At 36.4% G+C, this 23843-nt stretch overlaps 1 protein-coding gene across 1 annotated transcript in view; it reads left to right on the forward strand.

The window, feature by feature from the left end:
- LOC102806714 (laminin subunit alpha-like) overlaps window positions 1-23843 on the forward strand; it is a 140698-nt gene that overhangs the window by 46871 nt on the left and 69984 nt on the right. The window lies entirely within an intron of this gene.

Here is a 23843-nt window from a genome sequence, read left to right on the forward strand (position 1 = left end):
TGAGTCAGTAAGATAGTGATTGAATTGGTGAGTGAGTCAGTAAGATAGTGATTGAATTGGTGAGTTAGTCAGTAAGAGAGTGATTGAATTGGTAAGTGAGTCGGTAAAATAGTGATTGAATTGGTGAGTGAGTCAGTAAGATAGTGATTGAATTGGTGAGTTAGTCGGTAAAATAGTGATTGAATTGGTGAGTGAGTCAGTAAGATAGTGACTGAATTTGTGTGATAGTGATTGAATTGGTGAGTGAGTCAGTAAGACAGTGATTGAATTGGTGAGTGAGTCAGTAAGACAGTGATTGAATTGGTGAGTTAGTCAGTAAGATAGTGATTGAATTGGTGAGTGAGTCAGTAAGATAGTGATTGAATTGGTGAGTGAGTCAGTAAGATAGTGATTGAATTGGTGAGTGAGTCAGTAAGATAGTGATTGAATTGGTGAGTGAGTCAGTAAGATAGTGATTGAATTGGTGAGCGAGTCAGTAAGATAGTGATTGAATTGGTGAGTTAGTCGGTAAAATAGTGATTGAATTGGTGAGTGAGTCAGTAAGATAGTGATTGAATTGGTGAGTGAGTCAGTAAGATAGTGATTGAATTGGTGAGTTAGTCGGTAAAATAGTGATTGAATTGGTGAGTGAGTCAGTAAGACAGTGATTGAATTGGTGAGTGAGTCAGTAAGATAGTGACTGAATTGGTGAGTGAGTTAGTCAGTAAAATAGTGACTGAATTGGTGAGTTAGTCAGTAAAATAGTGATTGAATTGGTGAGTGAGTCAGTAAGATGGTGATTGAATTGGTGAGTTAGTCAGTAAGATAGTGACTGAATTGGTGAGTTAGTCAGTAAGATGGTGATTGAATTGGTGAGTGAGTCAGTAAGATAGTGATTGAATTGGTGAGTGAGTCAGTAAGATAGTGATTGAATTGGTGAGTTAGTCGGTAAAATAGTGATTGAATTGGTGAGTGAGTCAGTAAGATAGTGACTGAATTTGTGTGATAGTGATTGAATTGGTGAGTGAGTCAGTAAGATAGTGATTGAATTGGTGAGTGAGTCAGTAAGACAGTGATTGAATTGGTGAGTGAGTCAGTAAGATAGTGATTGAATTGGTGAGTGAGTCAGTAAGATAGTGATTGAATTGGTGAGTGAGTCGGTAAAATAGTGATTGAATTGGTGAGTGAGTCAGTAAGATAGTGATTGAATTGGTGAGTTAGTCGGTAAAATAGTGATTGAATTGGTGAGTGAGTCAGTAAGATAGTGACTGAATTTGTGTGATAGTGATTGAATTGGTGAGTGAGTCAGTAAGATAGTGATTGAATTGGTGAGTGAGTCAGTAAGACAGTGATTGAATTGGTGAGTGAGTCAGTAAGATAGTGATTGAATTGGTGAGTGAGTCAGTAAGATAGTGATTGAATTGGTGAGTGAGTCAGTGAGACAGTGATTGAATTGGTGAGTGAGTCAGTAAAATAGTGATTGAATTGGTGAGTGAGTCAGTAAGATAGTGATTGAATTGGTGAGTTAGTCGGTAAAATAGTGATTGAATTGGTGAGTGAGTCAGTAAGATAGTGACTGAATTTGTGTGATAGTGATTGAATTGGTGAGTGCGTCAGTAAGATAGTGATTGAATTGGTGAGTGAGTCAGTAAGACAGTGATTGAATTGGTGAGTGAGTCAGTAAGATAGTGATTGAATTGGTGAGTGAGTCAGTAAGATAGTGATTGAATTGGTGAGTGAGTCAGTAAGATAGTGATTGAATTGGTGAGTGAGTCAGTAAGATAGTGATTGAATTGGAGAGTCAGTAAAATAGTGATTGAATTGGTGAGTTAGTCAGTAAAATAGTGATTGAATTAGTGAGTTAGTCAGTAAGATAGTGATTGAATTTGTGTGATAGTGATTGAATTGGTGAGTAAGTCCTTAAGATGGTGATTGAATTGGTGAGTTAGTCTGTAAAATAGTGATTGAATTGGTGAGTGAGTCACTAAGATAGTGATTGAATTGGTGAGTGAGTCAGTAAGATAGTGACTGAATTGGTGAGTGAGTTAGTCAGTAAAATAGTGACTGAATTGGTGAGTTAGTCAGTAAAATAGTGATTGAATTGGTGAGTGAGTCAGTAAGATGGTGATTGAATTGGTGAGTTAGTCAGTAAGATAGTGACTGAATTGGTGAGTTAGTCAGTAAGATGGTGATTGAATTGGTGAGTTAGTCAGTAAGATAGTGATTGAATTGGTGAGTTAGTCGGTAAAATAGTGATTGAATTGGTGAGTGAGTCAGTGAGACAGTGATTGAATTGGTGAGTGAGTCAGTAAAATAGTGATTGAATTGGTGAGTGAGTCAGTAAGATAGTGATTGAATTGGTGAGTTAGTCGGTAAAATAGTGATTGAATTGGTGAGTGAGTCAGTAAGATAGTGACTGAATTTGTGTGATAGTGATTGAATTGATGAGTGCGTCAGTAAGATAGTGATTGAATTGGTGAGTGAGTCAGTAAGACAGTGATTGAATTGGTGAGTGAGTCAGTAAGATAGTGATTGAATTGGTGAGTGAGTCAGTAAGATAGTGATTGAATTGGTGAGTCGGTGAGACAGTGATTGAATTGGTGAGGGAGTCAGTAAAATAGTGATTGAATTGGTGAGTTAGTCAGTAAGATAGTGATTGAATTGGTGAGTCAGTAAAATAGTGATTGAATTGGCGAGTTAGTCAGTAAAATAGTGATTGAATTGGTGAGTTAGTCAGTAAGATAGTGATTGAATTTGTGTGATAGTGATTGAATTGGTGAGTAAGTCCTTAAGATGGTGATTGAATTGGTGAGTTAGTCAGTAAAATAGTGATTGAATTGGTGAGTGAGTCAGTAAAATAGTGATTGAATTGGTGAGTGAGTCACTAAGATAGTGATTGAATTGGTGAGTGAGTCAGTAAGATAGTGACTGAATTGGTGAGTGAGTTAGTCAGTAAAATAGTGACTGAATTGGTGAGTTAGTCAGTAAAATAGTGATTGAATTGGTGAGTGAGTCAGTAAGATGGTGATTGAATTGGTGAGTTAGTCAGTAAGATAGTGACTGAATTGGTGAGTTAGTCAGTAAGATGGTGATTGAATTGGTGAGTTAGTCAGTAAGATAGTGATTGAATTGGTGATTTAGTCGGTAAAATAGTGATTAAATTGGTGAGTGAGTCAGTGAGACAGTGATTGAATTGGTGAGTGAGTCAGTGAGACAGTGATTGAATTGGTGAGTGAGTCGGTAAGATAGTGATTGAATTGGTGAGTGAGTCAGTAAGATAGTGATTGAATTGGTGAGTGAGTCTATAAAATAGTGATTGAATTGGTGAGTGAGTCAGTAAGATAGTGATTGAATTGGTGAGTTAGTCGGTAAAATAGTGATTGAATTGGTGAGTGAGTCAGTAAGATAGTGACTGAATTGGTGAGTGAGTCAGTAAGATAGTGATTGAATTGGTGAGTGAGTCAGTAAGGTAGTGATTGAATTGGTGAGTTAGTCAGTAAGATAGTGATTGAATTGGTGAGTTAGTTGGTAAAATAGTGATTGAATTGGTGAGTGAGTCAGTAAGATAGTGATTGAATTGGTAAGTGAGTCAGTAAGATAGTGACTGAATTTGTGTGATAGTGATTGAATTGGTGAGTGAGTCAGTAAGATAGTGATTGAATTGGTGAGTGAGTCAGTAAGACAGTGATTGACTTGGTGAGTGAGTCAGTAAGATAGTGATTGAATTGGTGAGTGAGTCAGTAAGATAGTGATTGAATTGGTGAGTGAGTCAGTAAGATAGTGATTGAATTGGTGAGTGAGACAGTGATTGAATTGGTGAGTTAGTCAGTAAGATAGTGATTGAATTGGTGAGTCAGTAAAATAGTGATTGAATTGGTGAGTTAGTCAGTAAAATAGTGATTGAATTGGTGAGTTAGTCAGTAAGATAGTGATTGAATTTGTGTGATAGTGATTGAATTGGTGAGTGAGTCAGTAAGATAGTGATTGAATTGGTGAGTGAGTCGGTAAAATAGTGATTGAATTGGTGAGTGAGTCAGTAAGATAGTGACTGAATTTGTGTGATAGTGATTGAATTGGTGAGTGAGTCAGTAAGATAGTGATTGAATTGGTGAGTGAGTCAGTAAGACAGTGATTGAATTGGTGAGTGAGTCAGTAAGATAGTGATTGAATTGGTGAGTGAGTCAGTAAGATAGTGATTGAATTGGTGAGTGAGTCGGTAAAATAGTGATTGAATTGGTGAGTGAGTCAGTAAGATAGTGATTGAATTGGTGAGTTAGTCGGTAAAATAGTGATTGAATTGGTGAGTGAGTCAGTAAGATAGTGACTGAATTTGTGTGATAGTGATTGAATTGGTGAGTGAGTCAGTAAGATAGTGATTGAATTGGTGAGTGAGTCAGTAAGACAGTGATTGAATTGGTGAGTGAGTCAGTAAGATAGTGATTGAATTGGTGAGTGAGTCAGTAAGATAGTGATTGAATTGGTGAGTGAGTCAGTGAGACAGTGATTGAATTGGTGAGTGAGTCAGTAAAATAGTGATTGAATTGGTGAGTGAGTCAGTAAGATAGTGATTGAATTGGTGAGTTAGTCGGTAAAATAGTGATTGAATTGGTGAGTGAGTCAGTAAGATAGTGACTGAATTTGTGTGATAGTGATTGAATTGGTGAGTGCGTCAGTAAGATAGTGATTGAATTGGTGAGTGAGTCAGTAAGACAGTGATTGAATTGGTGAGTGAGTCAGTAAGATAGTGATTGAATTGGTGAGTGAGTCAGTAAGATAGTGATTGAATTGGTGAGTGAGTCAGTAAGATTGTGATTGAATTGGTGAGTGAGTCAGTAAGATAGTGATTGAATTGGAGAGTCAGTAAAATAGTGATTGAATTGGTGAGTTAGTCAGTAAAATAGTGATTGAATTGGTGAGTTAGTCAGTAAGATAGTGATTGAATTTGTGTGATAGTGATTGAATTGGTGAGTAAGTCCTTAAGATGGTGATTGAATTGGTGAGTTAGTCTGTAAAATAGTGATTGAATTGGTGAGTGAGTCACTAAGATAGTGATTGAATTGGTGAGTGAGTCAGTAAGATAGTGACTGAATTGGTGAGTGAGTTAGTCAGTAAAATAGTGACTGAATTGGTGAGTTAGTCAGTAAAATAGTGATTGAATTGGTGAGTGAGTCAGTAAGATGGTGATTGAATTGGTGAGTTAGTCAGTAAGATAGTGACTGAATTGGTGAGTTAGTCAGTAAGATGGTGATTGAATTGGTGAGTTAGTCAGTAAGATAGTGATTGAATTGGTGAGTTAGTCAGTAAGATAGTGATTGAATTGGTGAGTCAGTAAAATAGTGATTGAATTGGTGAGTTAGTCAGTAAAATAGTGATTGAATTGGTGAGTTAGTCAGTAAGATAGTGATTGAATTTGTGTGATAGTGATTGAATTGGTGAGTGAGTCAGTAAGATAGTGATTGAATTGGTGAGTGAGTCGGTAAAATAGTGATTGAATTGGTGAGTGAGTCAGTAAAATAGTGATTGAATTGGTGAGTGAGTCAGTAAGATAGTGATTGAATTGGTGAGTGAGTCAGTAAGATAGTGACTGAATTGGTGAGTGAGTTAGTCAGTAAAATAGTGACTGAATTGGTGAGTGAGTCAGTAAAATAGTGATTGAATTGATGAGTGAGTCAATAAGATAGTGATTGAATTGGTGAGTTAGTCGGTAAAATAGTGATTGAATTGGTGAGTGAGTCAGTAAGATAGTGATTGAATTGGTGAGTTAGTCGGTAAAATAGTGATTGAATTGGTGAGTGAGTCAGTAAGATAGTGATTGAATTGGTGAGTGAGTCAGTAAGATAGTGATTGAATTGGTGAGTGAGTCGGTAAAATAGTGATTGAATTGGTGAGTGAGTCAGTAAGATAGTGATTGAATTGGTGAGTGAGTCAGTAAGATAGTGATTGAATTGATGAGTGAGTCAGTAAGATAGTGATTGAATTGGTGAGTGAGTCGGTAAAATAGTGATTGAATTGGTGAGTGAGTCAGTAAGATAGTGATTGAATTGGTGAGTTAGTCGGTAAAATAGTGATTGAATTGGTGAGTGAGTCAGTAAGATAGTGACTGAATTTGTGTGATAGTGATTGAATTGGTGAGTGAGTCAGTAAGATAGTGATTGAATTGGTGAGTGAGTCAGTAAGACAGTGATTGAATTGGTGAGTGAGTCAGTAAGATAGTGATTGAATTGGTGAGTGAGTCAGTAAGATAGTGATTGAATTGGTGAGTGAGTCAGTAAGATAGTGATTGAATTGGTGAGTGAGTCGGTAAAATAGTGATTGAATTGGTGAGTGAGTCAGTAAGATAGTGACTGAATTTGTGTGATAGTGATTGAATTGGTGAGTGAGTCAGTAAGATAGTGATTGAATTGGTGAGTGAGTCAGTAAGACAGTGATTGAATTGGTGAGTGAGTCAGTAAGATAGTGATTGAATTGGTGAGTGAGTCAGTAAGATAGTGATTGAATTGGTGAGTGAGTCAGTGAGACAGTGATTGAATTGGTGAGTGAGTCAGTAAAATAGTGATTGAATTGGTGAGTTAGTCAGTAAGATAGTGATTGAATTGGTGAGTCAGTAAAATAGTGATTGAATTGGTGAGTTAGTCAGTAAAATAGTGATTGAATTGGTGAGTGAGTCACTAAGATAGTGATTGAATTGGTGAGTGAGTCAGTAAGATAGTGACTGAATTGGTGAGTGAGTTAGTCAGTAAAATAGTGACTGAATTGGTGAGTTAGTCAGTAAAATAGTGATTGAATTGGTGAGTGAGTCAGTAAGATGGTGATTGAATTGGTGAGTTAGTCAGTAAGATAGTGATTGAATTGATGAGTGAGTCAATAAGATAGTGATTGAATTGGTGAGTTAGTCGGTAAAATAGTGATTGAATTGGTGAGTGAGTCAGTAAGATAGTGATTGAATTGGTGAGTTAGTCGGTAAAATAGTGATTGAATTGGTGAGTGAGTCAGTAAGATAGTGATTGAATTGGTGAGTGAGTCAGTAAGATAGTGATTGAATTGGTGAGTGAGTCGGTAAAATAGTGATTGAATTGGTGAGTGAGTCAGTAAGATAGTGATTGAATTGGTGAGTGAGTCAGTAAGATAGTGATTGAATTGATGAGTGAGTCAGTAAGATAGTGATTGAATTGGTGAGTTAGTCGGTAAAATAGTGATTGAATTGGTGAGTGAGTCAGTAAGATAGTGACTGTATTGGTGAGTGAGTCAGTAAGATAGTGATTGAATTGGTGAGTGAGTCAGTAAGATAGTGATTGAATTGGTGAGTTAGTCAGTAAGATAGTGATTGAATTGGTGAGTTAGTTGGTAAAATAGTGATTGAATTGGTGAGTGAGTCAGTAAGATAGTGATTGAATTGGTAAGTGAGTCAGTAAGATAGTGACTGAATTTGTGTGATAGTGATTGAATTGGTGAGTGAGTCAGTAAGATAGTGATTGAATTGGTGAGTGAGTCAGTAAGACAGTGATTGACTTGGTGAGTGAGTCAGTAAGATAGTGATTGAATTGGTGAGTGAGTCAGTAAGATAGTGATTGAATTGGTGAGTGAGTCAGTAAGATAGTGATTGAATTGGTGAGTGAGACAGTGATTGAATTGGTGAGTTAGTCAGTAAAATAGTGATTGAATTGGTGAGTTAGTCAGTAAGATAGTGATTGAATTGGTGAGTCAGTAAAATAGTGATTGAATTGGTGAGTGAGTCGGTAAAATAGTGATTGAATTGGTGAGTGAGTCAGTAAGATAGTGACTGAATTTGTGTGATAGTGATTGAATTGGTGAGTGAGTCAGTAAGATAGTGATTGAATTGGTGAGTGAGTCAGTAAGACAGTGATTGAATTGGTGAGTGAGTCAGTAAGATAGTGATTGAATTGGTGAGTGAGTCAGTAAGATAGTGATTGAATTGGTGAGTGAGTCAGTGAGACAGTGATTGAATTGGTGAGTGAGTCAGTAAAATAGTGATTGAATTGGTGAGTTAGTCAGTAAGATAGTGATTGAATTGGTGAGTCAGTAAAATAGTGATTGAATTGGTGAGTTAGTCAGTAAAATAGTGATTGAATTGGTGAGTGAGTCACTAAGATAGTGATTGAATTGGTGAGTGAGTCAGTAAGATAGTGACTGAATTGGTGAGTGAGTTAGTCAGTAAAATAGTGACTGAATTGGTGAGTTAGTCAGTAAAATAGTGATTGAATTGGTGAGTGAGTCAGTAAGATGGTGATTGAATTGGTGAGTTAGTCGGTAAAATAGTGATTGAATTGGTGAGTGAGTCAGTAAGATAGTGATTGAATTGGTGAGTTAGTCGGTAAAATAGTGATTGAATTGGTGAGTGAGTCAGTAAGATAGTGATTGAATTGGTGAGTGAGTCAGTAAGATAGTGATTGAATTGGTGAGTGAGTCGGTAAAATAGTGATTGAATTGGTGAGTGAGTCAGTAAGATAGTGATTGAATTGGTGAGTGAGTCAGTAAGATAGTGATTGAATTGATGAGTGAGTCAGTAAGATAGTGATTGAATTGGTGAGTTAGTCGGTAAAATAGTGATTGAATTGGTGAGTGAGTCAGTAAGATAGTGACTGAATTGGTGAGTGAGTCAGTAAGATAGTGATTGAATTGGTGAGTGAGTCAGTAAGATAGTGATTGAATTGGTGAGTGAGTCAGTAAGATAGTGATTGAATTGGTGAGTTAGTCAGTAAGATAGTGATTGAATTGGTGAGTTAGTTGGTAAAATAGTGATTGAATTGGTGAGTGAGTCAGTAAGATAGTGATTGAATTGGTAAGTGAGTCAGTAAGATAGTGACTGAATTTGTGTGATAGTGATTGAATTGGTGAGTGAGTCAGTAAGATAGTGATTGAATTGGTGAGTGAGTCAGTAAGACAGTGATTGACTTGGTGAGTGAGTCAGTAAGATAGTGATTGAATTGGTGAGTGAGTCAGTAAGATAGTGATTGAATTGGTGAGTGAGTCAGTAAGATAGTGATTGAATTGGTGAGTGAGACAGTGATTGAATTGGTGAGTTAGTCAGTAAAATAGTGATTGAATTGGTGAGTTAGTCAGTAAGATAGTGATTGAATTGGTGAGTCAGTAAAATAGTGATTGAATTGGTGAGTTAGTCAGTAAAATAGTGATTGAATTGGTGAGTTAGTCAGTAAGATAGTGATTGAATTTGTGTGATAGTGATTGAATTGGTGAGTAAGTCCTTAAGATGGTGATTGAATTGGTGAGTTAGTCAGTAAAATAGTGATTGAATTGGTGAGTGAGTCAGTAAAATAGTGATTGAATTGGTGAGTGAGTCAGTAAGATAGTGATTGAATTGGTGAGTGAGTCAGTAAGATAGTGACTGAATTGGTGAGTGAGTTAGTCAGTAAAATAGTGACTGAATTGGTGAGTGAGTCAGTAAAATAGTGATTGAATTGATGAGTGAGTCAATAAGATAGTGATTGAATTGGTGAGTTAGTCGGTAAAATAGTGATTGAATTGGTGAGTGAGTCAGTAAGATAGTGATTGAATTGGTGAGTTAGTCGGTAAAATAGTGATTGAATTGGTGAGTGAGTCAGTAAGATAGTGATTGAATTGGTGAGTGAGTCAGTAAGATAGTGATTGAATTGGTGAGTGAGTCGGTAAAATAGTGATTGAATTGGTGAGTGAGTCAGTAAGATAGTGATTGAATTGGTGAGTGAGTCAGTAAGATAGTGATTGAATTGATGAGTGAGTCAGTAAGATAGTGATTGAATTGGTGAGTGAGTCGGTAAAATAGTGATTGAATTGGTGAGTGAGTCAGTAAGATAGTGATTGAATTGGTGAGTTAGTCGGTAAAATAGTGATTGAATTGGTGAGTGAGTCAGTAAGATAGTGACTGAATTTGTGTGATAGTGATTGAATTGGTGAGTGAGTCAGTAAGATAGTGATTGAATTGGTGAGTGAGTCAGTAAGACAGTGATTGAATTGGTGAGTGAGTCAGTAAGATAGTGATTGAATTGGTGAGTGAGTCAGTAAGATAGTGATTGAATTGGTGAGTGAGTCAGTAAAATAGTGATTGAATTGGTGAGTGAGTCGGTAAAATAGTGATTGAATTGGTGAGTGAGTCAGTAAGATAGTGATTGAATTGGTGAGTTAGTCGGTAAAATAGTGATTGAATTGGTGAGTGAGTCAGTAAGATAGTGACTGAATTTGTGTGATAGTGATTGAATTGGTGAGTGAGTCAGTAAGATAGTGATTGAATTGGTGAGTGAGTCAGTAAGACAGTGATTGAATTGGTGAGTGAGTCAGTAAGATAGTGATTGAATTGGTGAGTGAGTCAGTAAGATAGTGATTGAATTGGTGAGTGAGTCAGTGAGACAGTGATTGAATTGGTGAGTGAGTCAGTAAAATAGTGATTGAATTGGTGAGTTAGTCAGTAAGATAGTGATTGAATTGGTGAGTCAGTAAAATAGTGATTGAATTGGTGAGTTAGTCAGTAAAATAGTGATTGAATTGGTGAGTGAGTCACTAAGATAGTGATTGAATTGGTGAGTGAGTCAGTAAGATAGTGACTGAATTGGTGAGTGAGTTAGTCAGTAAAATAGTGACTGAATTGGTGAGTTAGTCAGTAAAATAGTGATTGAATTGGTGAGTGAGTCAGTAAGATGGTGATTGAATTGGTGAGTTAGTCAGTAAGATAGTGACTGAATTGGTGAGTTAGTCAGTAAGATGGTGATTGAATTGGTGAGTGAGTCAGTAAAATAGTGATTGCATTGATGAGTGAGTCAATAAGATAGTGATTGAATTGGTGAGTGAGTCACTAAGATAGTGATTGAATTGGTGAGTGAGTCAGTAAGATAGTGACTGAATTGGTGAGTGAGTTAGTCAGTAAAATAGTGACTGAATTGGTGAGTTAGTCAGTAAAGTAGTGATTGAATTGGTGAGTGAGTCAGTAAGATGGTGATTGAATTGGTGAGTTAGTCAGTAAGATAGTGATTGAATTGATGAGTGAGTCAATAAGATAGTGATTGAATTGGTGAGTTAGTCGGTAAAATAGTGATTGAATTGGTGAGTGAGTCAGTAAGATAGTGATTGAATTGGTGAGTGAGTCGGTAAAATAGTGATTGAATTGGTGAGTGAGTCAGTAAGATAGTGATTGAATTGGTGAGTGAGTCAGTAAGATAGTGATTGAATTGATGAGTGAGTCAGTAAGATAGTGATTGAATTGGTGAGTTAGTCGGTAAAATAGTGATTGAATTGGTGAGTGAGTCAGTAAGATAGTGACTGTATTGGTGAGTGAGTCAGTAAGATAGTGATTGAATTGGTGAGTGAGTCAGTAAGATAGTGATTGAATTGGTGAGTTAGTCAGTAAGATAGTGATTGAATTGGTGAGTTAGTTGGTAAAATAGTGATTGAATTGGTGAGTGAGTCAGTAAGATAGTGATTGAATTGGTAAGTGAGTCAGTAAGATAGTGACTGAATTTGTGTGATAGTGATTGAATTGGTGAGTGAGTCAGTAAGATAGTGATTGAATTGGTGAGTGAGTCAGTAAGACAGTGATTGACTTGGTGAGTGAGTCAGTAAGATAGTGATTGAATTGGTGAGTGAGTCAGTAAGATAGTGATTGAATTGGTGAGTGAGTCAGTAAGATAGTGATTGAATTGGTGAGTGAGACAGTGATTGAATTGGTGAGTTAGTCAGTAAAATAGTGATTGAATTGGTGAGTTAGTCAGTAAGATAGTGATTGAATTGGTGAGTCAGTAAAATAGTGATTGAATTGGTGAGTGAGTCGGTAAAATAGTGATTGAATTGGTGAGTGAGTCAGTAAGATAGTGACTGAATTTGTGTGATAGTGATTGAATTGGTGAGTGAGTCAGTAAGATAGTGATTGAATTGGTGAGTGAGTCAGTAAGACAGTGATTGAATTGGTGAGTGAGTCAGTAAGATAGTGATTGAATTGGTGAGTGAGTCAGTAAGATAGTGATTGAATTGGTGAGTGAGTCAGTGAGACAGTGATTGAATTGGTGAGTGAGTCAGTAAAATAGTGATTGAATTGGTGAGTTAGTCAGTAAGATAGTGATTGAATTGGTGAGTCAGTAAAATAGTGATTGAATTGGTGAGTTAGTCAGTAAAATAGTGATTGAATTGGTGAGTGAGTCACTAAGATAGTGATTGAATTGGTGAGTGAGTCAGTAAGATAGTGACTGAATTGGTGAGTGAGTTAGTCAGTAAAATAGTGACTGAATTGGTGAGTTAGTCAGTAAAATAGTGATTGAATTGGTGAGTGAGTCAGTAAGATGGTGATTGAATTGGTGAGTTAGTCAGTAAGATAGTGATTGAATTGATGAGTGAGTCAATAAGATAGTGATTGAATTGGTGAGTTAGTCGGTAAAATAGTGATTGAATTGGTGAGTGAGTCAGTAAGATAGTGATTGAATTGGTGAGTTAGTCGGTAAAATAGTGATTGAATTGGTGAGTGAGTCAGTAAGATAGTGATTGAATTGGTGAGTGAGTCAGTAAGATAGTGATTGAATTGGTGAGTGAGTCAGTAAGATAGTGATTGAATTGGTGAGTGAGTCAGTAAGATAGTGATTGAATTGATGAGTGAGTCAGTAAGATAGTGATTGAATTGGTGAGTTAGTCGGTAAGATAGTGATTGAATTGGTGAGTTAGTCGGTAAAATAGTGATTGAATTGGTGAGTGAGTCAGTAAGATAGTGACTGAATTGGTGAGTGAGTCAGTAAGATAGTGATTGAATTGGTGAGTGAGTCAGTAAGATAGTGATTGAATTGGTGAGTTAGTCAGTAAGATAGTGATTGAATTGGTGAGTTAGTTGGTAAAATAGTGATTGAATTGGTGAGTGAGTCAGTAAGATAGTGATTGAATTGGTAAGTGAGTCAGTAAGATAGTGACTGAATTTGTGTGATAGTGATTGAATTGGTGAGTGAGTCAGTAAGATAGTGATTGAATTGGTGAGTGAGTCAGTAAGACAGTGATTGACTTGGTGAGTGAGTCAGTAAGATAGTGATTGAATTGGTGAGTGAGTCAGTAAGATAGTGATTGAATTGGTGAGTGAGTCAGTAAGATAGTGATTGAATTGGTGAGTGAGACAGTGATTGAATTGGTGAGTTAGTCAGTAAAATAGTGATTGAATTGGTGAGTTAGTCAGTAAGATAGTGATTGAATTGGTGAGTCAGTAAAATAGTGATTGAATTGGTGAGTTAGTCAGTAAAATAGTGATTGAATTGGTGAGTGAGTCAGTAAGATGGTGATTGAATTGGTGAGTTAGTCAGTAAGATAGTGATTGAATTGATGAGTGAGTCAATAAGATAGTGATTGAATTGGTGAGTTAGTCGGTAAAATAGTGATTGAATTGGTGAGTGAGTCAGTAAGATAGTGATTGAATTGGTGAGTTAGTCGGTAAAATAGTGATTGAATTGGTGAGTGAGTCAGTAAGATAGTGATTGAATTGGTGAGTGAGTCAGTAAGATAGTGATTGAATTGGTGAGTGAGTCGGTAAAATAGTGATTGAATTGGTGAGTGAGTCGGTAAGATAGTGATTGAATTGGTGAGTGAGTCAGTAAGATAGTGATTGAATTGATGAGTGAGTCAGTAAGATAGTGATTGAATTGGTGAGTTAGTCGGTAAAATAGTGATTGAATTGGTGAGTGAGTCAGTAAGATAGTGACTGTATTGGTGAGTGAGTCAGTAAGATAGTGATTGAATTGGTGAGTGAGTCAGTAAGATAGTGATTGAATTGGTGAGTTAGTCAGTAAGATAGTGATTGAATTGGTGAGTTAGTTGGTAAAATAGTGATTGAATTGGTGAGTGAGTCAGTAAGATAGTGATTGAATTGGTAAGTGAGTCAGTAAGATAGTGACTGAATTTGTGTGATAGTGATTGAATTGGTGAGTGAGTCAGTAAGATAGTGATTGAATTGGTGAGTGAGTCAGTAAGACAGTGATTGACTTGGTGAGTGAGTCAGTAAGATAGTGATTGAATTGGTGAGTGAGTCAGTAAGATAGTGATTGAATTGGTGAGTGAGTCAGTAAGATAGTGATTGAATTGGTGAGTGAGACAGTGATTGAATTGGTGAGTTAGTCAGTAAAATAGTGATTGAATTGGTGAGTTAGTCAGTAAGATAGTGATTGAATTGGTGAGTCAGTAAAATAGTGATTGAATTGGTGAGTGAGTCGGTAAAATAGTGATTGAATTGGTGAGTGAGTCAGTAAGATAGTGACTGAATTTGTGTGATAGTGATTGAATTGGTGAGTGAGTCAGTAAGATAGTGATTGAATTGGTGAGTGAGTCAGTAAGACAGTGATTGAATTGGTGAGTGAGTCAGTAAGATAGTGATTGAATTGGTGAGTGAGTCAGTAAGATAGTGATTGAATTGGTGAGTGAGTCAGTGAGACAGTGATTGAATTGGTGAGTGAGTCAGTAAAATAGTGATTGAATTGGTGAGTTAGTCAGTAAGATAGTGATTGAATTGGTGAGTCAGTAAAATAGTGATTGAATTGGTGAGTTAGTCAGTAAAATAGTGATTGAATTGGTGAGTGAGTCACTAAGATAGTGATTGAATTGGTGAGTGAGTCAGTAAGATAGTGACTGAATTGGTGAGTGAGTTAGTCAGTAAAATAGTGACTGAATTGGTGAGTTAGTCAGTAAAATAGTGATTGAATTGGTGAGTGAGTCAGTAAGATGGTGATTGAATTGGTGAGTTAGTCAGTAAGATAGTGATTGAATTGATGAGTGAGTCAATAAGATAGTGATTGAATTGGTGAGTTAGTCGGTAAAATAGTGATTGAATTGGTGAGTGAGTCAGTAAGATAGTGATTGAATTGGTGAGTTAGTCGGTAAAATAGTGATTGAATTGGTGAGTGAGTCAGTAAGATAGTGATTGAATTGGTGAGTGAGTCAGTAAGATAGTGATTGAATTGGTGAGTGAGTCGGTAAAATAGTGATTGAATTGGTGAGTGAGTCAGTAAGATAGTGATTGAATTGGTGAGTGAGTCAGTAAGATAGTGATTGAATTGATGAGTGAGTCAGTAAGATAGTGATTGAATTGGTGAGTTAGTCGGTAAAATAGTGATTGAATTGGTGAGTGAGTCAGTAAGATAGTGACTGAATTGGTGAGTGAGTCAGTAAGATAGTGATTGAATTGGTGAGTGAGTCAGTAAGATAGTGATTGAATTGGTGAGTTAGTCAGTAAGATAGTGATTGAATTGGTGAGTTAGTTGGTAAAATAGTGATTGAATTGGTGAGTGAGTCAGTAAGATAGTGATTGAATTGGTAAGTGAGTCAGTAAGATAGTGACTGAATTTGTGTGATAGTGATTGAATTGGTGAGTGAGTCAGTAAGATAGTGATTGAATTGGTGAGTGAGTCAGTAAGACAGTGATTGACTTGGTGAGTGAGTCAGTAAGATAGTGATTGAATTGGTGAGTGAGTCAGTAAGATAGTGATTGAATTGGTGAGTGAGTCAGTAAGATAGTGATTGAATTGGTGAGTGAGACAGTGATTGAATTGGTGAGTTAGTCAGTAAAATAGTGATTGAATTGGTGAGTTAGTCAGTAAGATAGTGATTGAATTGGTGAGTCAGTAAAATAGTGATTGAATTGGTGAGTTAGTCAGTAAAATAGTGATTGAATTGGTGAGTTAGTCAGTAAGATAGTGATTGAATTTGTGTGATAGTGATTGAATTGGTGAGTAAGTCCTTAAGATGGTGATTGAATTGGTGAGTTAGTCAGTAAAATAGTGATTGAATTGGTGAGTGAGTCAGTAAAATAGTGATTGAATTGGTGAGTGAGTCAGTAAGATAGTGATTGAATTGGTGAGTGAGTCAGTAAGATAGTGACTGAATTGGTGAGTGAGTTAGTCAGTAAAATAGTGACTGAATTGGTGAGTGAGTCAGTAAAATAGTGATTGAATTGATGAGTGAGTCAATAAGATAGTGATTGAATTGGTGAGTTAGTCGGTAAAATAGTGATTGAATTGGTGAGTGAGTCAGTAAGATAGTGATTGAATTGGTGAGTTAGTCGGTAAAATAGTGATTGAATTGGTGAGTGAGTCAGTAAGATAGTGATTGAATTGGTGAGTGAGTCAGTAAGATAGTGATTGAATTGGTGAGTGAGTCGGTAAAATAGTGATTGAATTGGTGAGTGAGTCAGTAAGATAGTGATTGAATTGGTGAGTGAGTCAGTAAGATAGTGATTGAATTGATGAGTGAGTCAGTAAGATAGTGATTGAATTGGTGAGTGAGTCGGTAAAATAGTGATTGAATTGGTGAGTGAGTCAGTAAGATAGTGATTGAATTGGTGAGTTAGTCGGTAAAATAGTGATTGAATTGGTGAGTGAGTCAGTAAGATAGTGACTGAATTTGTGTGATAGTGATTGAATTGGTGAGTGAGTCAGTAAGATAGTGATTGAATTGGTGAGTGAGTCAGTAAGATGGTGATTGAATTGGTGAGTGAGTCAGTAAAATAGTGATTGCATTGATGAGTGAGTCAATAAGATAGTGATTGAATTGGTGAGTGAGTCACTAAGATAGTGATTGAATTGGTGAGTGAGTCAGTAAGATAGTGACTGAATTGGTGAGTGAGTTAGTCAGTAAAATAGTGACTGAATTGGTGAGTTAGTCAGTAAAGTAGTGATTGAATTGGTGAGTGAGTCAGTAAGATGGTGATTGAATTGGTGAGTTAGTCAGTAAGATAGTGATTGAATTGATGAGTGAGTCAATAAGATAGTGATTGAATTGGTGAGTTAGTCGGTAAAATAGTGATTGAATTGGTGAGTGAGTCAGTAAGATAGTGATTGAATTGGTGAGTGAGTCGGTAAAATAGTGATTGAATTGGTGAGTGAGTCAGTAAGATAGTGATTGAATTGGTGAGTGAGTCAGTAAGATAGTGATTGAATTGATGAGTGAGTCAGTAAGATAGTGATTGAATTGGTGAGTTAGTCGGTAAAATAGTGATTGAATTGGTGAGTGAGTCAGTAAGATAGTGACTGTATTGGTGAGTGAGTCAGTAAGATAGTGATTGAATTGGTGAGTGAGTCAGTAAGATAGTGATTGAATTGGTGAGTTAGTCAGTAAGATAGTGATTGAATTGGTGAGTTAGTTGGTAAAATAGTGATTGAATTGGTGAGTGAGTCAGTAAGATAGTGATTGAATTGGTAAGTGAGTCAGTAACATAGTGACTGAATTTGTGTGATAGTGATTGAATTGGTGAGTGAGTCAGTAAGATAGTGATTGAATTGGTGAGTGAGTCAGTAAGACAGTGATTGACTTGGTGAGTGAGTCAGTAAGATAGTGATTGAATTGGTGAGTGAGTCAGTAAGATAGTGATTGAATTGGTGAGTGAGTCAGTAAGATAGTGATTGAATTGGTGAGTGAGACAGTGATTGAATTGGTGAGTTAGTCAGTAAAATAGTGATTGAATTGGTGAGTTAGTCAGTAAGATAGTGATTGAATTGGTGAGTCAGTAAAATAGTGATTGAATTGGTGAGTGAGTCGGTAAAATAGTGATTGAATTGGTGAGTGAGTCAGTAAGATAGTGACTGAATTTGTGTGATAGTGATTGAATTGGTGAGTGAGTCAGTAAGATAGTGATTGAATTGGTGAGTGAGTCAGTAAGACAGTGATTGAATTGGTGAGTGAGTCAGTAAGATAGTGATTGAATTGGTGAGTGAGTCAGTAAGATAGTGATTGAATTGGTGAGTGAGTCAGTGAGACAGTGATTGAATTGGTGAGTGAGTCAGTAAAATAGTGATTGAATTGGTGAGTTAGTCAGTAAGATAGTGATTGAATTGGTGAGTCAGTAAAATAGTGATTGAATTGGTGAGTTAGTCAGTAAAATAGTGATTGAATTGGTGAGTGAGTCACTAAGATAGTGATTGAATTGGTGAGTGAGTCAGTAAGATAGTGACTGAATTGGTGAGTGAGTTAGTCAGTAAAATAGTGACTGAATTGGTGAGTTAGTCAGTAAAATAGTGATTGAATTGGTGAGTGAGTCAGTAAGATGGTGATTGAATTGGTGAGTTAGTCAGTAAGATAGTGATTGAATTGATGAGTGAGTCAATAAGATAGTGATTGAATTGGTGAGTTAGTCGGTAAAATAGTGATTGAATTGGTGAGTGAGTCAGTAAGATAGTGATTGAATTGGTGAGTTAGTCGGTAAAATAGTGATTGAATTGGTGAGTGAGTCAGTAAGATAGTGATTGAATTGGTGAGTGAGTCAGTAAGATAGTGATTGAATTGGTGAGTGAGTCGGTAAAATAGTGATTGAATTGGTGAGTGAGTCAGTAAGATAGTGATTGAATTGGTGAGTGAGTCAGTAAGATAGTGATTGAATTGATGAGTGAGTCAGTAAGATAGTGATTGAATTGGTGAGTTAGTCGGTAAAATAGTGATTGAATTGGTGAGTGAGTCAGTAAGATAGTGACTGAATTGGTGAGTGAGTCAGTAAGATAGTGATTGAATTGGTGAGTGAGTCAGTAAGATAGTGATTGAATTGGTGAGTTAGTCAGTAAGATAGTGATTGAATTGGTGAGTTAGTTGGTAAAATAGTGATTGAATTGGTGAGTGAGTCAGTAAGATAGTGATTGAATTGGTAAGTGAGTCAGTAAGATAGTGACTGAATTTGTGTGATAGTGATTGAATTGGTGAGTGAGTCAGTAAGATAGTGATTGAATTGGTGAGTGAGTCAGTAAGACAGTGATTGACTTGGTGAGTGAGTCAGTAAGATAGTGATTGAATTGGTGAGTGAGTCAGTAAGATAGTGATTGAATTGGTGAGTGAGTCAGTAAGATAGTGATTGAATTGGTGAGTGAGACAGTGATTGAATTGGTGAGTTAGTCAGTAAAATAGTGATTGAATTGGTGAGTTAGTCAGTAAGATAGTGATTGAATTGGTGAGTCAGTAAAATAGTGATTGAATTGGTGAGTTAGTCAGTAAAATAGTGATTGAATTGGTGAGTGAGTCAGTAAGATGGTGATTGAATTGGTGAGTTAGTCAGTAAGATAGTGATTGAATTGATGAGTGAGTCAATAAGATAGTGATTGAATTGGTGAGTGAGTCAGTAAGATAGTGATTGAATTGGTGAGTTAGTCGGTAAAATAGTGATTGAATTGGTGAGTGAGTCAGTAAGATAGTGATTGAATTGGTGAGTGAGTCAGTAAGATAGTGATTGAATTGGTGAGTGAGTCGGTAAAATAGTGATTGAATTGGTGAGTGAGTCAGTAAGATAGTGATTGAATTGGTGAGTGAGTCAGTAAGATAGTGATTGAATTGATGAGTGAGTCAGTAAGATAGTGATTGAATTGGTGAGTTAGTCGGTAAAATAGTGATTGAATTGGTGAGTGAGTCAGTAAGATAGTGACTGTATTGGTGAGTGAGTCAGTAAGATAGTGATTGAATTGGTGAGTGAGTCAGTAAGATAGTGATTGAATTGGTGAGTTAGTCAGTAAGATAGTGATTGAATTGGTGAGTTAGTTGGTAAAATAGTGATTGAATTGGTGAGTGAGTCAGTAAGATAGTGATTGAATTGGTAAGTGAGTCAGTAAGATAGTGACTGAATTTGTGTGATAGTGATTGAATTGGTGAGTGAGTCAGTAAGATAGTGATTGAATTGGTGAGTGAGTCAGTAAGACAGTGATTGACTTGGTGAGTGAGTCAGTAAGATAGTGATTGAATTGGTGAGTGAGTCAGTAAGATAGTGATTGAATTGGTGAGTGAGTCAGTAAGATAGTGATTGAATTGGTGAGTGAGACAGTGATTGAATTGGTGAGTTAGTCAGTAAAATAGTGATTGAATTGGTGAGTTAGTCAGTAAGATAGTGATTGAATTGGTGAGTCAGTAAAATAGTGATTGAATTGGTGAGTGAGTCGGTAAAATAGTGATTGAATTGGTGAGTGAGTCAGTAAGATAGTGACTGAATTTGTGTGATAGTGATTGAATTGGTGAGTGAGTCAGTAAGATAGTGATTGAATTGGTGAGTGAGTCAGTAAGACAGTGATTGAATTGGTGAGTGAGTCAGTAAGATAGTGATTGAATTGGTGAGTGAGTCAGTAAGATAGTGATTGAATTGGTGAGTGAGTCAGTGAGACAGTGATTGAATTGGTGAGTGAGTCAGTAAAATAGTGATTGAATTGGTGAGTTAGTCAGTAAGATAGTGATTGAATTGGTGAGTCAGTAAAATAGTGATTGAATTGGTGAGTTAGTCAGTAAAATAGTGATTGAATTGGTGAGTGAGTCACTAAGATAGTGATTGAATTGGTGAGTGAGTCAGTAAGATAGTGACTGAATTGGTGAGTGAGTTAGTCAGTAAAATAGTGACTGAATTGGTGAGTTAGTCAGTAAAATAGTGATTGAATTGGTGAGTGAGTCAGTAAGATGGTGATTGAATTGGTGAGTTAGTCAGTAAGATAGTGATTGAATTGATGAGTGAGTCAATAAGATAGTGATTGAATTGGTGAGTTAGTCGGTAAAATAGTGATTGAATTGGTGAGTGAGTCAGTAAGATAGTGATTGAATTGGTGAGTTAGTCGGTAAAATAGTGATTGAATTGGTGAGTGAGTCAGTAAGATAGTGATTGAATTGGTGAGTGAGTCAGTAAGATAGTGATTGAATTGGTGAGTGAGTCGGTAAAATAGTGATTGAATTGGTGAGTGAGTCAGTAAGATAGTGATTGAATTGGTGAGTGAGTCAGTAAGATAGTGATTGAATTGATGAGTGAGTCAGTAAGATAGTGATTGAATTGGTGAGTTAGTCGGTAAAATAGTGATTGAATTGGTGAGTGAGTCAGTAAGATAGTGACTGAATTGGTGAGTGAGTCAGTAAGATAGTGATTGAATTGGTGAGTGAGTCAGTAAGATAGTGATTGAATTGGTGAGTTAGTCAGTAAGATAGTGATTGAATTGGTGAGTTAGTTGGTAAAATAGTGATTGAATTGGTGAGTGAGTCAGTAAGATAGTGATTGAATTGGTAAGTGAGTCAGTAAGATAGTGACTGAATTTGTGTGATAGTGATTGAATTGGTGAGTGAGTCAGTAAGATAGTGATTGAATTGGTGAGTGAGTCAGTAAGACAGTGATTGACTTGGTGAGTGAGTCAGTAAGATAGTGATTGAATTGGTGAGTGAGTCAGTAAGATAGTGATTGAATTGGTGAGTGAGTCAGTAAGATAGTGATTGAATTGGTGAGTGAGACAGTGATTGAATTGGTGAGTTAGTCAGTAAAATAGTGATTGAATTGGTGAGTTAGTCAGTAAGATAGTGATTGAATTGGTGAGTCAGTAAAATAGTGATTGAATTGGTGAGTTAGTCAGTAAAATAGTGATTGAATTGGTGAGTTAGTCAGTAAGATAGTGATTGAATTTGTGTGATAGTGATTGAATTGGTGAGTAAGTCCTTAAGATGGTGATTGAATTGGTGAGTTAGTCAGTAAAATAGTGATTGAATTGGTGAGTGAGTCAGTAAAATAGTGATTGAATTGGTGAGTGAGTCAGTAAGATAGTGATTGAATTGGTGAGTGAGTCAGTAAGATAGTGACTGAATTGGTGAGTGAGTTAGTCAGTAAAATAGTGACTGAATTGGTGAGTGAGTCAGTAAAATAGTGATTGAATTGATGAGTGAGTCAATAAGATAGTGATTGAATTGGTGAGTTAGTCGGTAAAATAGTGATTGAATTGGTGAGTGAGTCAGTAAGATAGTGATTGAATTGGTGAGTTAGTCGGTAAAATAGTGATTGAATTGGTGAGTGAGTCAGTAAGATAGTGATTGAATTGGTGAGTGAGTCAGTAAGATAGTGATTGAATTGGTGAGTGAGTCGGTAAAATAGTGATTGAATTGGTGAGTGAGTCAGTAAGATAGTGATTGAATTGGTGAGTGAGTCAGTAAGATAGTGATTGAATTGATGAGTGAGTCAGTAAGATAGTGATTGAATTGGTGAGTGAGTCGGTAAAATAGTGATTGAATTGGTGAGTGAGTCAGTAAGATAGTGATTGAATTGGTGAGTTAGTCGGTAAAATAGTGATTGAATTGGTGAGTGAGTCAGTAAGATAGTGACTGAATTTGTGTGATAGTGATTGAATTGGTGAGTGAGTCAGTAAGATAGTGATTGAATTGGTGAGTGAGTCAGTAAGACAGTGATTGAATTGGTGAGTGAGTCAGTAAGATAGTGATTGAATTGGTGAGTGAGTCAGTAAGATAGTGATTGAATTGGTGAGTGAGTCAGTAAAATAGTGATTGAATTGGTGAGTGAGTCGGTAAAATAGTGATTGAATTGGTGAGTGAGTCAGTAAGATAGTGATTGAATTGGTGAGTTAGTCGGTAAAATAGTGATTGAATTGGTGAGTGAGTCAGTAAGATAGTGACTGAATTTGTGTGATAGTGATTGAATTGGTGAGTGAGTCAGTAAGATAGTGATTGAATTGGTGAGTGAGTCAGTAAGACAGTGATTGAATTGGTGAGTGAGTCAGTAAGATAGTGATTGAATTGGTGAGTGAGTCAGTAAGATAGTGATTGAATTGGTGAGTGAGTCAGTGAGACAGTGATTGAATTGGTGAGTGAGTCAGTAAAATAGTGATTGAATTGGTGAGTTAGTCAGTAAGATAGTGATTGAATTGGTGAGTCAGTAAAATAGTGATTGAATTGGTGAGTTAGTCAGTAAAATAGTGATTGAATTGGTGAGTGAGTCACTAAGATAGTGATTGAATTGGTGAGTGAGTCAGTAAGATAGTGACTGAATTGGTGAGTGAGTTAGTCAGTAAAATAGTGACTGAATTGGTGAGTTAGTCAGTAAAATAGTGATTGAATTGGTGAGTGAGTCAGTAAGATGGTGATTGAATTGGTGAGTTAGTCAGTAAGATAGTGACTGAATTGGTGAGTTAGTCAGTAAGATGGTGATTGAATTGGTGAGTGAGTCAGTAAAATAGTGATTGCATTGATGAGTGAGTCAATAAGATAGTGATTGAATTGGTGAGTGAGTCACTAAGATAGTGATTGAATTGGTGAGTGAGTCAGTAAGATAGTGACTGAATTGGTGAGTGAGTTAGTCAGTAAAATAGTGACTGAATTGGTGAGTTAGTCAGTAAAGTAGTGATTGAATTGGTGAGTGAGTCAGTAAGATGGTGATTGAATTGGTGAGTTAGTCAGTAAGATAGTGATTGAATTGATGAGTGAGTCAATAAGATAGTGATTGAATTGGTGAGTTAGTCGGTAAAATAGTGATTGAATTGGTGAGTGAGTCAGTAAGATAGTGATTGAATTGGTGAGTGAGTCGGTAAAATAGTGATTGAATTGGTGAGTGAGTCAGTAAGATAGTGATTGAATTGGTGAGTGAGTCAGTAAGATAGTGATTGAATTGATGAGTGAGTCAGTAAGATAGTGATTGAATTGGTGAGTTAGTCGGTAAAATAGTGATTGAATTGGTGAGTGAGTCAGTAAGATAGTGACTGTATTGGTGAGTGAGTCAGTAAGATAGTGATTGAATTGGTGAGTGAGTCAGTAAGATAGTGATTGAATTGGTGAGTTAGTCAGTAAGATAGTGATTGAATTGGTGAGTTAGTTGGTAAAATAGTGATTGAATTGGTGAGTGAGTCAGTAAGATAGTGATTGAATTGGTAAGTGAGTCAGTAAGATAGTGACTGAATTTGTGTGATAGTGATTGAATTGGTGAGTGAGTCAGTAAGATAGTGATTGAATTGGTGAGTGAGTCAGTAAGACAGTGATTGACTTGGTGAGTGAGTCAGTAAGATAGTGATTGAATTGGTGAGTGAGTCAGTAAGATAGTGATTGAATTGGTGAGTGAGTCAGTAAGATAGTGATTGAATTGGTGAGTGAGACAGTGATTGAATTGGTGAGTTAGTCAGTAAAATAGTGATTGA

This window comes from Saccoglossus kowalevskii, chromosome 18 (genome assembly GCF_978046115.1).
Source record: "Saccoglossus kowalevskii chromosome 18, keSacKowa6.1, whole genome shotgun sequence".
Taxonomy (NCBI): domain Eukaryota; kingdom Metazoa; phylum Hemichordata; class Enteropneusta; family Harrimaniidae; genus Saccoglossus; species Saccoglossus kowalevskii.